The sequence below is a fragment of the Leuciscus leuciscus genome (genome assembly GCF_965113295.1).
Source record: "Leuciscus leuciscus genome assembly, chromosome: 17".
Taxonomy (NCBI): domain Eukaryota; kingdom Metazoa; phylum Chordata; class Actinopteri; order Cypriniformes; family Leuciscidae; genus Leuciscus; species Leuciscus leuciscus.
The window spans coordinates 39,589,923-39,605,615 of record NC_138741.1 but is presented as its reverse complement, the minus strand read 5'-3'; the positions used below and the strand labels follow the sequence as shown (position 1 = coordinate 39,605,615).

Genomic DNA, 15,693 nt, shown 5'->3' with positions numbered 1-15,693 from the left:
AGTGTTATGTCTCAAGCACGCACGGCGTTTTACATTGTGTTCCCCTAGCGTAAGATATCTTACGCAAGTACGAGAGACCTCTCGTAAGAGAACGTACTCGGTTACTAACGTAACCTCGGTTCTCTCTAGAAGAGGGAACGAGTACTTGCGTATCTTGCCGTGCATGTGTCATGTTCTGATTCGCTTCAGCGATGAAAAAACTGACCAAACCAGCCTCTCTGGGCCGTATTTATAGCCCTGGCCCCACCTGATTTCGGCGGGACATGACGTAATGGGCGCGAAGCGCCCTCATTGGTTCTGACGTCATGAGGAGCCTCTATCGATAGGCTGGTGCAGTTGCCGCAGAGCAGCCAATGGGCGCGCGAGCTGTCTCGCCCATGTCTGCATGCTGCTGCAATGCGTTTTACATTATTGCAAAATTAAGGATAATTTTTGGCTTCAATATCTCGAGGAAAAGAGGTTTTCCCCTAGCGTAAGATATCTTACGCAAGTACTCGTTCCCTCTTCTAGAGAGAACCGAGGTTACGTTAGTAACCGAGTACGTTTTACATGAGATTGTTTTATTGGTTTATAGTAAAGACATTGAGACGTGTTTTACATGAGATTGTTTTATTGGTTTATAGTAAAGACACTGAGACGTGTTTTACATGACATTGTTTTATTGGTTTATAGTAAAGACACTGAGACGTGTTTTACATGACATTGTTTTATTGGTTTATAGTAAAGACACTGAGACGTGTTTTATTTGACATTGTTTTATTGATAAATTTGACTGGTTAAAGAAAAAAGACACTGTAAACCAGTTGTGGAAAAATCATTTACTGAAGTAATACAATACTGAAATGACTGAAATGTATCCTGTGTTTTAAGCATTTATTAAAGGAAGAAATAGGCTAGATAGAAATAATACTATGTATTAGAAAGCATATATTCAGTAAAAAAAAAAAAAAAAAAAAAAAAGTATTACCTGGTTGTTGTATTCTAGACCAAGAAGAGAAGACGGCTGAGGGTCCGAGCTCGTAAGAGGAAGACGAGGCAAGGGAAGGCGTCTTTTATGGAAGTTGTAAAAAGACTGAAGGAGTTGACAATTGTTCCAGATCTGGGATTGGATAAATTGTCTATATGTAATTGAATATGTAATGAAGGGGTGTGATGAAATGTATGTAAACCAATTGTTACAGAAATAATAAAATACTAATAATTGATATAAAAAGTAACAATTTGCCACAAGTCTCTGCTTTATAAAGAGTTGAGCTGAACTAAACCACGGAGAATGGACATTTAAATACTTATTATTTAGAACGGATTCGACTTACTTTACCTTAACCTGAGAATAATTAAAATAAGGTAGAAGGTGTGTATATTTAAGAATCATTAAGATAATTAAATTGAACACCATAAAACAAAGTACAAGTCCTACAATGTGACTGACTGCTCAAATATAGTAAATACATGAACATATAAGCATGAGGAAAAGTAAAATAAACAAAAATGAATAAATAAAATTACTTTGTTAATGCAAATTACTAATATATACATGCTTATACATATTGTATTATATACACACATATATTAAATAAAATATATATACTTACATAATTACCCAGATAGCATGTAACCATTGAAACAATGTTGAGTCAGTGTTAATGTTTCAACGCTGATTACATTGAAATGACGTTAGAAAGTGATGTTGCTTTAGCGTCACTCTTGCACCCTCAGTTAATGTTGAAATAATGTTCAGATTTCAACCAAATCAATAGTTAATATTGCTTCAACATTACAAAGTGATGACAATTCCCTCAAAATCAGCCATGATCACGAATCACGTTCGCTACTAGCTAGTTATTCACGTTGGTTTTGTTGACGGAACGGCGCTTCTCGGGTGCTGCGCTAATCACTCCGCCCAAGTAGCAGTGCTTCGCCTTCTGAGAAAATAGTTCCCAGTATTTAAACGTTTAAAAAATGGCTGTGTCTCATATGACCTTGTTATTTGTACACACTGTGACTATACAAATCACAACATGTAAATAGGAAAATGTTGGCGTTATTTTGTCACTTATTGGGATTAGTATGCTAGCTGGAGCCATTTACATCCAGTCTTTGTGCTAAGCTAGGCTAGCGGTGGGTGCGTCAAACAGACTTACAGCACGCACGGAGATGAAAAAGGTATGTATGGACTTATCTAACTCTGGGGGATATGGTGAATAAGCTAAAGTCCCAAAAAGTCGAAGTGTTTCTTTAAGTGACTCTAATTAGGTGTTTTAATATTTGTTCCTTCCCTACAGGTTTGCACAAGGTTTGCAGTAGAAGCAGCTTGCCATGATCACTGACGGTATAGCAGGAAGCTCAAAGACACTGACAAGAATGACAAAAGTACTCAGAAAGGTTGTTGCATTACTTATTAGTTGTAAAAAAAGTAAAATGTGAAAAATTTGATTTCAGTGTTTGATAAGTCCAAACCCACTGTAGACAACTGGATTCAGCATTGCTACATACTTATTTGGTGCGCTCAACTTTATAAAATTCCATACTAAGACATTGTAACAAGTCAACTTGTAATGTGTTATTTCTATATTTGAAGGTGTGCATTGCTGCCCTCAAGAGACTGAGGATCAGAGGAATGAGAATTGGTGGTCGACGTCGATTTGTTGTTATTGACGAGAGCAAGTTTGCCCACAAACGAAAGGTAGGCTGTTTATTTGTATGCAGCCCTACTATAACTTTACTTGACATGTATCAGTTTTGTCACGTTAGTGCCGTGCCAGTCTGAGATTATGTAAAGAGAGATGACGGGAAAAATACAAAAGACAACAAGGTCGGAGGAAAATAACTCGAAAATGAAGTGTTACGATCATAAAACCCGCGTTAATATTAGAAGTTTTGTAGCGCTGGAGAGACGTTAGAGAGCGGGAATGCCTGGAAACAGGCGCCAAGGCTGATACTGTATGTTTACAGTATATGGCTGATGTGTATGTCCTTATAAGACAAAACTCATCAGTCTTCTGTGTTGAGATTGCAATGCAAGAATGTGTATAGCTTATTTAGTTTGAAAACATACAATATATTAAGAAATAAATATACCCTTCATTTATAATCAGACAGTAAGTCCATAAACAAAATATATTGAAATCAGGTTAGGATGGCATTCCGCTAATCTACAGTATGTTCTATTAAAAAGAAATATTTGTTATGTTGTACTATATGACAGCTTTTGTACAGAAAAATATGAACGTGAAACAATATTTTGTTGTAAGGAAATTAAATTATGAAAATGGAAACATTTAAGAAATAAAAATGCATTTGCACCTGTTGGGCAATTATTTGTTATCAAGCCAGGTAAGAAGGATCAGCCTATTAACTGTCCAAGAGGACTGGATTCCAATGATTGGGGAAAAAAATAAATAAATACAGCACAACCCTTATTAAAGAATTTATCTTGTTTTATTTCTTTTTTTAGTACCATCGTGGCCGATGTGGCAACACTTGGTGGCGTAACGCCAGTGGGTCTTCGGGATGCTAGAGGTTGATGGTCTTTCCAGAAGACCCATTCTGAGACTCGTCAAGAACCGCTCAAGGCAAACACTTATAAGCCAAATTCTGCTAACCTCTAACAGTTTCAAAAACAACAGTATTTGTACTTTACAAATTCATACAATTCTTAAGCAATTTAGAACTTTGTTTTAAAAAATGCTGTTTCACCCTTATTTGTCATCTACCCACATATAGAGCAACGTGTTTCCACTTTCAAAGTGTATGGCAATATTTCAGCTAAGTCAAACAGTTAAAAGATGCTTTGAAAGTTTAAAACTAACCGTTGTCTTGAAGAGGCTTCCAGGACTCTGCTAGTGTGGGAGGAGCAGTGCATGGGCGGCACGTGAACGGCAGCGTCTCCAGCAACACAGAGCTGTCTGCGCACGCCTGTCTGTGAATAATGCCAGGAAAAAACTATCGGCGAACGCAGCAGCCGGCCGATACGCGTCAAACCCGCAAATATCGGCCGACCGATATATCAGTCGATCACTAGCAGGTAGTAGACGCGGGAAGTTGAATAAGCGTTACTGGTAGAAATGGGAAAAGACTCAGTGGTGAGTAAATATTTAACGCAATTAACGCAGCATCCGTTTTTTCTGTCATCCTTCGGCTGCATGGCGTTACATTATATGATGCGCTTCTATTCTTGCTATAATGCTTTTAAACCATTCAAGCCATATCTTACTTATTTTATAAAACTTTAAAAGCGAAAAGCGCATCACTCATTCCTGGGAATACATTTGACATCGCAGCCTGACCTTGACGGAAATAAATATCCTACGCCAAAAGTACCCGAGAAGAAGTCTCAGCTGAGCTCAGATCTGTAAACCGTACAGTTGCTTTGGTTTTTCAGTCCGTACCCGTTTCGCCCCGTGGCTCAAAAGGTAACAGTGAACAAATTCATAGGCCTAATCCGTGCACGCTTTCGCAGTCGTTGTTTTGTAAATCGTTCTTTCGCAATAGTTGTTTGTAATATTAAGTTCCTGTGAAAAATTGATAAATACTGTTCCAATAGGTGAAGTTACACAACAATATGCTGATTGATTACATAACAATATTTGGATGTAATATTCAGTTCCAGTGAAAATCTGTTCCAGTTAATGGAGTATGTGGTGATGTGTAATATTCAGTACAGTAAACTCCACCCGCTGGAACAGTTTCTTACAGTAAATGAATATTACACAACATCACAGATTTGTGGCCTATACTTTACTTTAGAAATCTGTTTTTCTGTATATTGATTTGTTGTGTATTGTTAAGATGAATACAACTGTCTTAACTGAATTTTTCTATGATATGGCGATGGGGTGTGTAATGTATAGATGACATGAAACCGCATGTGGTTGAACTGAAATCCCCCCAGGTCTCCCGTATTTTGGTACCCAAATGGTATGCGCTGTAGCGCTAGAGTGTAATGCAGCCCTTACAAATGCTATCGCGGTAGAAGAAAACACAGCGCGAATTATGACGGAGTGCAAACGAATCCGAACTAGCAAGATGTGTGAAAGTTTCACAAAACTTCAAACCAAGAATGCTGTCGTGTGCAATACATGCAAAGCAGAACTTGCTTTTCACGGGAGCAAAACATGCATGTTAAAGCTCTTAAAGAGGAAACAAGAGGGGCCGGTGAGAGGTGAATGTTCTCCAGCTGGAGCTAAATAACTAGCAGTAAATCTCTTTTTTAGAGAATGCAATACTACTAATAATAACAATACTATTAACAATAATAATATAATTACAGTAATGTGATTTATTTTTGCATAGAATAAAGCTTGATCGAGCTTTGGAGTCAGGGCTGTTTTTATTATTATAACACTATTAGGTATTACAGTCTTATCACTTGCCTGTATTTTGTTCCATATTCATGAAGACTTACAAAAGGAGATGTTATGAAGAATATCATGTCAGTTACTTTTTCATACTGTAAATTAAAAGGTGAATGAGAGTGTCTCTGTCAGCTCAATTGTCATGTCAATTTTTATTGTATTTTATTCTTATAATAATTGTTTGCAGATTAAGTTTGTCTGTAATGCAGATGATTATTTTTTGTTTATTTTTTCTATTGAAAGAGAACAGAATATTTAAACAATGCTTAGAGAGCATTTGTGTGATTTGAGTTGGACAGAAATCTGAAAACTTAAAGAGAATGACCTGTTTCTGGCTCAAAGTTCATTAAAACAACCATTTCAAAAGCTGAAGTGATTTTCTTTTTTTTTATATTATAGTTAGAATATAACTCAGTGTTTTAACTAATTGAAAAAGCTGAATAATCGTTCCAAACTTACTGATTAGTCTGTGAAATAATCGATGATTAGACGATTAATCGTTTGTTGCAGCCCTAGATATGATTTGTCAAAGGTTTAATAGACAGATGAAATGGAAGAAGATTGCGTGTGTGTTTGAATGGAGATCACAGTATTTTAAAGATGAATCGTGCAGCTCTACTGTCTCATCTCTCTCTCAGTGCGTTCAGTCTCACGTCTCTTCCACACACACACTCGGGATATTAAGTCACTCGACACTCATAGATAACGACACATTCCATCCTCTGTTAGAACGAAAGTGGCTAACTTCTGTCAACCTCATCTATAAGCAAGGATAAAAATAAAGCAATTTAATTTTAATTATCTATTCTGTAATAAAAAAAAAGATTTAAAAATCGTAAAAAAAAATTTTTTTTAATGCGATACCTAGTTGAATCGATTTTTTTTCTTTTCTTCTCCCAGCCCTAATAAATAATATTTTATTATCGTTTTTTTTTTTTTTTGCTGATAAATCAATAAATAAATCAATAAATCAAGTCGACAATATAATCACAGTCTGCCATCATGTGCAGTTTGCTAGCTGGCTAGTTCACCCCTACGACCCTAGCCTTCTGTAAGAATGAATGACTGAACAAACGATCTAAAATCGTTTAGATATTAAACTCGGAGGAAATGTGGGAATTAGGTTAAACTGAAACAAGGAATGTGGTGTATAATTGTGTGAAATGTATGATGAAAATTGGCTAGCAATTTCGCCAAGCAAATACAAAGAAATAGTTTGCAGCAGTTTGTCTTTTGACTACACTCGTCCTTCGGATGAGACGTAAAACCGAGGTCCTGACTCTCTGTGGTCATTAAAAATCCCATGGCACTTCTCGGAAAGAGTAGGGGTGTAACCCCGGTGTCCTGGCCACATTCCACCCATTGGCCCTTAACAATCATGGCCTCCTAATAATCCCCATCCATTGAATTGGCTCCATCACTCTCTCTCCTCTCTCCACCTATAGCTGGTGTGTGGTGAGCGCTCTGGCGCCATTGTACTGTGGCTGCCGTCGCATCATCCAAGTAGATGCTGCACACTGGTGGTGGTTGAGGAGAGATCCCCTGATATGATTGTAAAGCGCTTTGGGTGTACAGTTGTACACATGAAAGCGCTATATAAATGCCTCATTCATTCATTCATTCATACACTTGCAAAATCCTCGATGGGACTGAGCTCGAACAGCTTCACCGTCAGCGACTTTTTATAGTACAAATTCGCTGTCAATCAAAATGAGGTCTTTCGACAGACCCTCCAATCATCACGCAGAAGCCGGAGTCCAGGCTCAAGACCACGCTTTTGTCTCTCATGCTTTCTCACTGCGGGATGTGTACGGTTATAGGTATATTGTTCCCAAATGAGTTTTTGTCTTATATTTATATAATATTATGTTGTTATCATAGGCCTACAATATCACATCAGCAAGAGTGCCGTTTTCCCGTGCACAATTGCAAATGTCATATTTAACAGATAAATTAACAATAAATGAACATTGTGAGTTACATTTATAAACAATATTGTCAATATGTTTGTTTTCCCTTTATTTCGCTGACGAGAATTTCAAAATGAAGCCATAGCAGAGTCTCAATGCAACAGACAGCGATGATTTTTTGACTGGAATCCGTGTTTTGAACGAATCAATTTAATTATTCAATGAACAATCACTTGCTTCTTTCCCGAATGAATCAGTCGTTTGAACGAATCGGTTGAATGAATGACCCCCTCAACTCACTTATTAGGACAGTGCCGCCACTTGCAGCTTTAGTTTCACATTTAAAGTACCCTTTAATTAGAACGCTAAATATGAACTGATTTCTAATTTTAACAATGTCATAGCTTTATTTATGCATTTGTAAATGCAGTGTAAATATATTAATGCCAGATCTGATGCCACTTCTGTGTCACCTCTGCACTGCAAAGATGGATTTTGATTTTATGATTTAATTTGACTGGTAACAGTGGTATTGTGTTATTATTCTAACAGAATTTAATTTGAATGTTAGAATTTGACATAAAAGGTGATGCATACATCTACAAATGTCCATATATAGGTGAAAATGCCCCTGGAAATAAATGTAAGGTGGCAAATAGACCCCTTAATAAAACATTTAAATTTCTGTCACTGCTGTGAACTGATCACTGCATAGAATATGAAAAATATGAATATCTTCATCAGTCAGCTGTCAACAACAGGCCTAAACCAGCCATGGCACCAAGCACAGAAACACAATCAGTAAAATAATATCTAATTATTATCAACAAAACTTTTAAAATATTGAGACATATTTTGTCAATATTGCACACCCTAATGCATGGTATTAATTTTGATTTCTTCAGGTCTAAAAAGGTCTTAAAAAGCCTTAAATTTGACTTTAAAAAGTGTGCAGAAACCCTGCAAAGAAAAAGCTGCTGCACATTGAAATATACAATGAATGATATTTAATATGTCAAATGTGTGTAAAGTCATGTAGCCTACAACCATTAACCTTTTATGCTTAAAGCTTTACCTGATTTAATTATGTTTTTATTATTTTCCGAGTTTTCACCTCAGATATTATAACAGTGATTAAGATTTAAACTTATATATTGACTCTGAAGTATGCAGATGTCTTTCGGTCAGGTGATGTTGCCATGGTGAATCGTAATTTCAGAGCTCCATTGAACTCTCAGGGTAAGTCAACTCAAGTTCAAGTTTTGACTCAGAGTCGGTTGAACCCTCTTATTGCCCTGAGTGGGCAGCTCCCCACCCCAGTGACTAAGAACTTCTGTGGAACTCTAAGAAATGGTTAGGAAATATGTTTCATGGTAGTGAGAAACACCTGATTTTGTGTTTCAGTTCTGCATCTGATCCACGTTTGATCCTAAAAGGGGAAGAACTACTTGATCTCACAGCATTTCCCAGTTTTGTACTTGTTTTAAATGTCTTTTGTTTGCATTTCACTTTAGGGTTGCTAGATATGAATATATTCCCTGGGCTGCAGCTCATGACAGATGTGTGGGGGAGTGCACTTACCTTATGTACTCGGCCATCCAGTGCAGTGCTTCCCAGCCCCAGTCCGAGAGTCCCTTTAACCCCTAATTTCCACCAACTGCGGAACGGCTGTGGATCCGCTCCGGAACGGCGGCGGAGTCAATAGGTTTCCATTAAAGTCAATGTGTGTATTTTCACTGACTGCGGAACGGCTGCGTTCCGACTCCGACGATCCGCAGCCCTCCGGAGCAGATACGCACAGATTCTATTTTTGCCGGATGCCGGAGAGCTCCGCAGCAGTTCAGCACAGGACATCCTGTTATATTGCGCAAACATTAGTGAATTCGTGAAATCTCGTGGGTCCTCGTGACTTCAGCTGTCAGTCATGGCCACAGCCGTTCCGCAACAAATCCGGACCTGGTGAGTATTGAAGGACGGCGGAGCACGGAGCCGACCGTTACCGCAATCCGGGGTAACACTGCCCATTACATATGTGCAGAATGTAATCAAACACACCTGATTCTACTCATCTGCCTGTTAGTACAGACTTTTTAGTAGAGGCAAGGCAAGTTTATTTATATAGCACATTTCATACACAATGGTAATTCAAAGCGCTTTAAAATTAAAATAATTAAAAGAAATAAGGATAATAGTTTAGAATAAAAAATAAAATAAAATACAGTACATTTAGTCGGACGAACAGTGGTACAGTGCTCATTCAGTAAATGCACAGCTAATGTGATCTGTGATCTGTTGGGTTTATATTCAGTGAGCATATCTGCAATGTATTGAGGTCCTAGGCCATTGAGTGGTTTATATACCAGTAATAATACTTTAAAATTAAACCGTCGTATGTGTTGCGGACGAGAAGCACGATACAGCAGACGATACCGTCATATGTGTGAGAAGCACGATACCGTGGACGATACCGTCGTATGTGTGAGAAGCACGATACCGCAGACGATACCGTCGTATGTGTTGTGGACGAAAAGCACGATACAGCCGACGATACCGTCGTATGTGTTGCGGACGAGAAGCACAATACCGTGGACGATACTGTTGTATGTGTTGCGGACGAGAAGCACAATACCGCGGACGATACCGTCGTATGTGTTGCGGATGAGAAGCACGATACCGCGGACGATACTGTTGTATGTGTTGCGGACGAGAAGCACGATACAGCAGACGATACCGTCGTATGTGTTGCGGACGAGAAGCACGATACAGCAGACGATACCGTCGTATGTGTGAGAAGCACGATACCGCGGACGATACCGTCGTATGTGTTGCGGACGAGAAGCACGATACAGCAGACGATACCGTCATATGTGTTGCGGACGAGAAGCACGATACAGCAGACGATACCGTCGTTTGTGTTGCGGACGAGAAGCACGATACAGCAGACGATACCGTCGTATGTGTGAGAAGCACGATACCGCGGACGATACCGTCGTATGTGTTGCGGACGAGAAGCACGATACAGCAGACGATACCGTCGTATGTGTTGCGGACGAGAAGCACGATACTGCGGACGATTGCGGACGATACCGTTGTATGTGTTGCGGACGAGAAGCACGATACTGCGGACGATTGCGGACGATACCGTTGTATGTGTTGCGGACGAGAAGCACGATTGCGGACGATACCGTCGTATGTGTTGCGGACGAGAAGCACGATACAGCAGACGATACCGTCGTATGTGTTGCGGACGAGAAGCACGATACAGCAGACGATACCGTCGTATGTGTTGCGGACGAGAAGCACGATACTGCGGACGATTGCGGACGATACCGTTGTATGTGTTGCGGACGAGAAGCACGATACTGCGGACGATTGCGGACGATACCGTTGTATGTGTTGCGGACGAGAAGCACGATTGCGGACGATACCGTCGTATGTGTTGCGGACGAGAAGCACGATACTGCGGACGATACCGTTGTATGTGTTGCGGACGAGAAGCACGATACAGCAGACGATACCGTCGTATGTGTTGCGGACGAGAAGCACGATACTGCGGACGATACCCTCGTATGTGTTGCGGACGAGAAGCACGATTGCGGACGATACCGTCGTATGTGTTGCGGACGAGAAGCACGATTGCGGACGATACCGTCGTATGTGTTGCGGACGAGAAGCACGATTCTGCGGACGATACCGTCGTATGTGTTGCGGACGAGAAGCACGATACTGCGGACGATTGGGGACGATACCGTCGTATGTGTTGCGGACGAGAAGCACGATACTGCGGACGATTGCGGACGATACCGTTGTATGTGTTGCGGACGAGAAGCACGATACTGCGGACGATTGCGGACGATACCGTTGTATGTGTTGCGGACGAGAAGCACGATATTGCGGACGATACCGTTGTATGTGTTGCGGACGAGAAGCACGATACTGCGGACGATTGCGGACGATACTGTTGTATGTGTTGCGGACGAGAAGCACAATACCGTGGACGATTGCGGACGATACTGTTGTATGTGTTGCGGACGAGAAGCACGATTGCGGACGATACCGTCGTATGTGTTGCGGACGAGAAGCACGATACTGCGGACGATTGGGGACGATACCGTTGTATGTGTTGCGGACGAGAAGCACGATACTGCGGACGGTTGCGGACGATACCGTTGTATGTGTTGCGGACGAGAAGCACGATACTGCGGACGATTGCGGACGATACCGTTGTATGTGTTGCGGACGAGAAGCACGATATTGCGGACGATTGCGGACGATACCGTTGTATGTGTTGCGGACGAGAAGCACGATACTGCGGACGATTGCGGACGATACTGTTGTATGTGTTGCGGACGAGAAGCACGATTGCGGACGATACCGTCGTATGTGTTGCGGACGAGAAGCACGATACTGCGGACGATTGCGGACGATACCGTTGTATGTGTTGCGGACGAGAAGCACGATACTGCGGACGATTGCGGACGATACTGTTGTATGTGTTGCGGACGAGAAGCACAATACCGTGGACGATACTGTTGTATGTGTTGCGGACGAGAAGCACGATACTGCGGACGATTGCGGACGATACCGTTGTATGTGTTGCGGACGAGAAGCACGATACTGCGGACGATACCGTTGTATGTGTTGCGGACGAGAAGCACGATTGCGGACGATACCGTCGTATGTGTTGCGGACGAGAAGCACAATACCGTGGACGATACTGTTGTATGTGTTGCGGACGAGAAGCACGATTGCGGACGATACCGTCGTATGTGTTGCGGACGAGAAGCACGATACTGCGGACGATTGCGGACGATACCGTTGTATGTGTTGCGGACGAGAAGCACGATACTGCGGACGATTGCGGACGATACCGTTGTATGTGTTGCGGACGAGAAGCACGATACTGCGGACGATTGCGGACGATACCGTTGTATGTGTTGCGGACGAGAAGCACGATACTGCGGACGATTGCGGACGATACCGTTGTATGTGTTGCGGACGAGAAGCACGATACTGCGGACGATACCGTTGTATGTGTTGCGGACGAGAAGCACGATACTGCGGACGATACCGTTGTATGTGTTGCGGACGAGAAGCACGATACTGCGGACGATTGCGGACGATACTGTTGTATGTGTTGCGGAAGAGAAGCACGATACTGCGGACGATTGCGGACGATACCGTTGTATGTGTTGCGGACGAGAAGCACGATACTGCGGACGATACCGTTGTATGTGTTGCGGACGAGAAGCACGATTGCGGACGATACCGTCGTATGTGTTGCGGACGAGAAGCACAATACCGTGGACGATACTGTTGTATGTGTTGCGGACGAGAAGCACGATTGCGGACGATACCGTCGTATGTGTTGCGGACGAGAAGCACGATACTGCGGACGATTGCGGACGATACCGTTGTATGTGTTGCGGACGAGAAGCACAATACCGTGGACGATACTGTTGTATGTGTTGCGGACGAGAAGCACGATACTGCGGACGATTGCGGACGATACCGTTGTATGTGTTGCGGACGAGAAGCACGATACTGCGGACGATTGCGGACGATACCGTTGTATGTGTTGCGGACGAGAAGCACGATACTGCGGACGATACCGTTGTATGTGTTGCGGACGAGAAGCACGATACTGCGGACGATACCGTTGTATGTGTTGCGGACGAGAAGCACGATACTGCGGACGATTGCGGATGATACCGTTGTATGTGTTGCGGACGAGAAGCACGATACTGCGGACGATTGCGGATGATACTGTTGTATGTGTTGCGCCACTCCTATTCAGAATGCAACAAAGAAAAGGTCTGAAGAAGGAGGACGAAGAGGCGAAAAATATATTATGTTATATAAACTAGTCCTTGGGAATTTCCAGGAGGGTATTTCTGAAGATGTCAAAGTTTGATGGACTTTAAAAGAACTGGAATGGAATTTCCAGGCAGACGTTGATTTCACGCAGGACGGCCTCTCCAGTGTTAGATGCCTTGCCATTGCACCTCCTGCAGTTAAAGCTTGTAACTTATTTGGTTTTGATTTAATGTTAGTTTTATTTGATATATTAGTACCTTTTATGTAAACTAGTTCACCTGTATTTAATAAAATATATATGGGTCAATGATGTGACTTTTTTGTGTCCATATGGTTTAATTATATTTAATGATTAAAATTTCAAAATAAAATGGCAAATTACTTGCATACATTCTCTTTTTTGTGGACTAAGTCTAAAATTTCTGGTTTTAATTTATTTTGAGAGAATATTTGGGGGATGATTGCAAAAATGTCTATGTGGTGTAACCATCAAAAGTTTGTACCAAATAATTGATCTTGTTTAAAAAAGGTGAAATTCTCAATAAAATGCCATATCAGCTAGTTTGGCATAATTTTACATTAGAACTATTTAACCATAAATAAAAGTAAATGGAACACCATTGTTCTGAATATTATAATTAATTTGGGGAATCATGTGCTGAGAAGTCAAATTCCTGAAGCGTCAAGGTGGTGTAACCACCATTCAAGGAATCATTTTGTTAATATTGAGTAAGAAGAGCATGTAACAGGAAATTATATTACAGAGATGGACCCCCGGTGGAACAAACTGCTGCATGGAGATAATTTGACAATTTTAGGGTATGGCCAGGTATTCTTAAGTATGTGTCAAACGGTATGACCCCAGTAATACATTGATAATTCATCATTATTATAAAAATGATTATTACATTTAAAAATGACTTTTTAAATATTACCTCCAAGGCCACATGATTACATGGGTGTCCATGATAATGCCTGTCAAATTTAATTTTAAGCCATCACTTACCGCGTTCTGCACTCTCACTAAAACTTTCACCATAAACACTGAAGTTGTCCACACTGCAGTGAAACTCTTATTTACAATGTGTCTAGACTTTGTTATTTATGAGAGGATTTGCGAAAGTATAAAGCTCGTGCTGAACATTTTGAGCAAATTCTCCGCATGGTGACTCTAAAACGCCTCTGATTGGCCACTGCGTCCATGCGCTTAATACACGTCTGTGATTGGCTACAATGCTCAACGCTGAAAACACAATGTCAGTAGTTTAGTTTAGTTTTTGAATAATAATATATTGTGTCCTCCAGTGCCCAGACTCGACTGTACTCGGACTCTGACATTTTAGACTTGGAAAATGTTCCGTGTCAAGTACAAGTACAAATTCACTCGAGTGTGTGACCAGCCTGAGTTCATTCTAAATTGAACTCTGAGTCCGAGTTCTAGTACCCCAACTCTAGTATTTTGTTTAAAAATTATTTAAATTAGTACAAGACACAAAAACAGAAGAAATCAGGATGGTGGCAAATACCTTTTCACAGCACAGTAAATGTCATTTGAGGTTGAGTAAAATGGCAGAGATAAATATTAAGTGCATGAATGTAATATTTGTGTTTATGACTAAGTATTGTTTTTTTATTGTTAAGTTAAAATAAAGGGAAGTCGTGGCCCAATGGTTAGAGTCAGACTGGTTACCCGAACTGTGTGTTTTATTCTCAATACTGGCAGAAAATGACTGAGGATCCTTAGTGCCCCAATCACTGCTCCGTGTGTGTGTGTGTGTGTGTGTGTGTGTGTGTGTGTGTGTGTGTGTTCACTACTCACTGAATATGTGTGCACTAATTCTAAGAGTTTTGGTTCCCATATTTGGCCTTCACATTCACTTTCATGTGAAACGAGACATTTGTCTTACCTTATATGATGGAACCACTTCACTGATGGGTCTGACTGTGTGATTGGCGTGTTTCTGTGAAGTAAAGCACACTAAACACTAGGGGTGCACGATACTGGGAAAATATGCGATGTTGTTGAGTATTGCGATAATGATATTTCTTGCGATATAACATTTCCCAAAAGAAATGCTATTTTTATTAGTTTTTTTTTAAATCATTTATATATATAATGATCATACTAAAATAAACAGGTAGGCTAATAGATATTCTTCTGATCTTCAGAAGAGTATCTCATTTTTTTCATAAGGAGTTTAACGTTACACATGCAACACTTTGATTAATGGTTGTCTGTGAGACTGTTATTGTTACTTGGCATTTCGTTAGCAGTTTTGGTAGATTTGGGCTTACACTTTTTGAAGTCTTCATATAGCTCCCTGAGGTTGCGGTCCAGATGACTGTGGAGATTAGTTTCCTCTCGACGTGGCCAAAATTTTTCAGCACGACTTAGTGACACCGTCACTTATGTTCACATATCGCGTTTTTTGCACGTGCACATTCGTTATTTTAAATGCAAGTGCGCTCAAAATGGAAGCACCTTTTTCCAGGCCCGCCTAAGACGAGATGAGAACATCTCAACTTTACAGAATTCCGCAAGCTCACACAGGTCATGGTTGCATAGCAACGACAGGCGCAAGCACTTGTGGAAAGAAGGAGATAGCGGC

General features: G+C 40.8%; 2 long non-coding RNA genes across 2 annotated transcripts in view; both read left to right on the top strand.

Moving 5' to 3' along the window:
- Positions 1-15,693, top strand: part of LOC309479498 — a 111,282-nt gene that overhangs the window by 51,835 nt on the left and 43,754 nt on the right. The gene's annotated exons all lie outside the window — the stretch shown is intronic.
- On the top strand, positions 1,711-5,508 carry LOC309479779. The gene is made up of 3 exons (XR_014199434.1): positions 1,711-2,385; positions 2,582-2,686; positions 3,458-5,508. It is a non-coding gene; the product is annotated as an uncharacterized lncRNA (long non-coding RNA).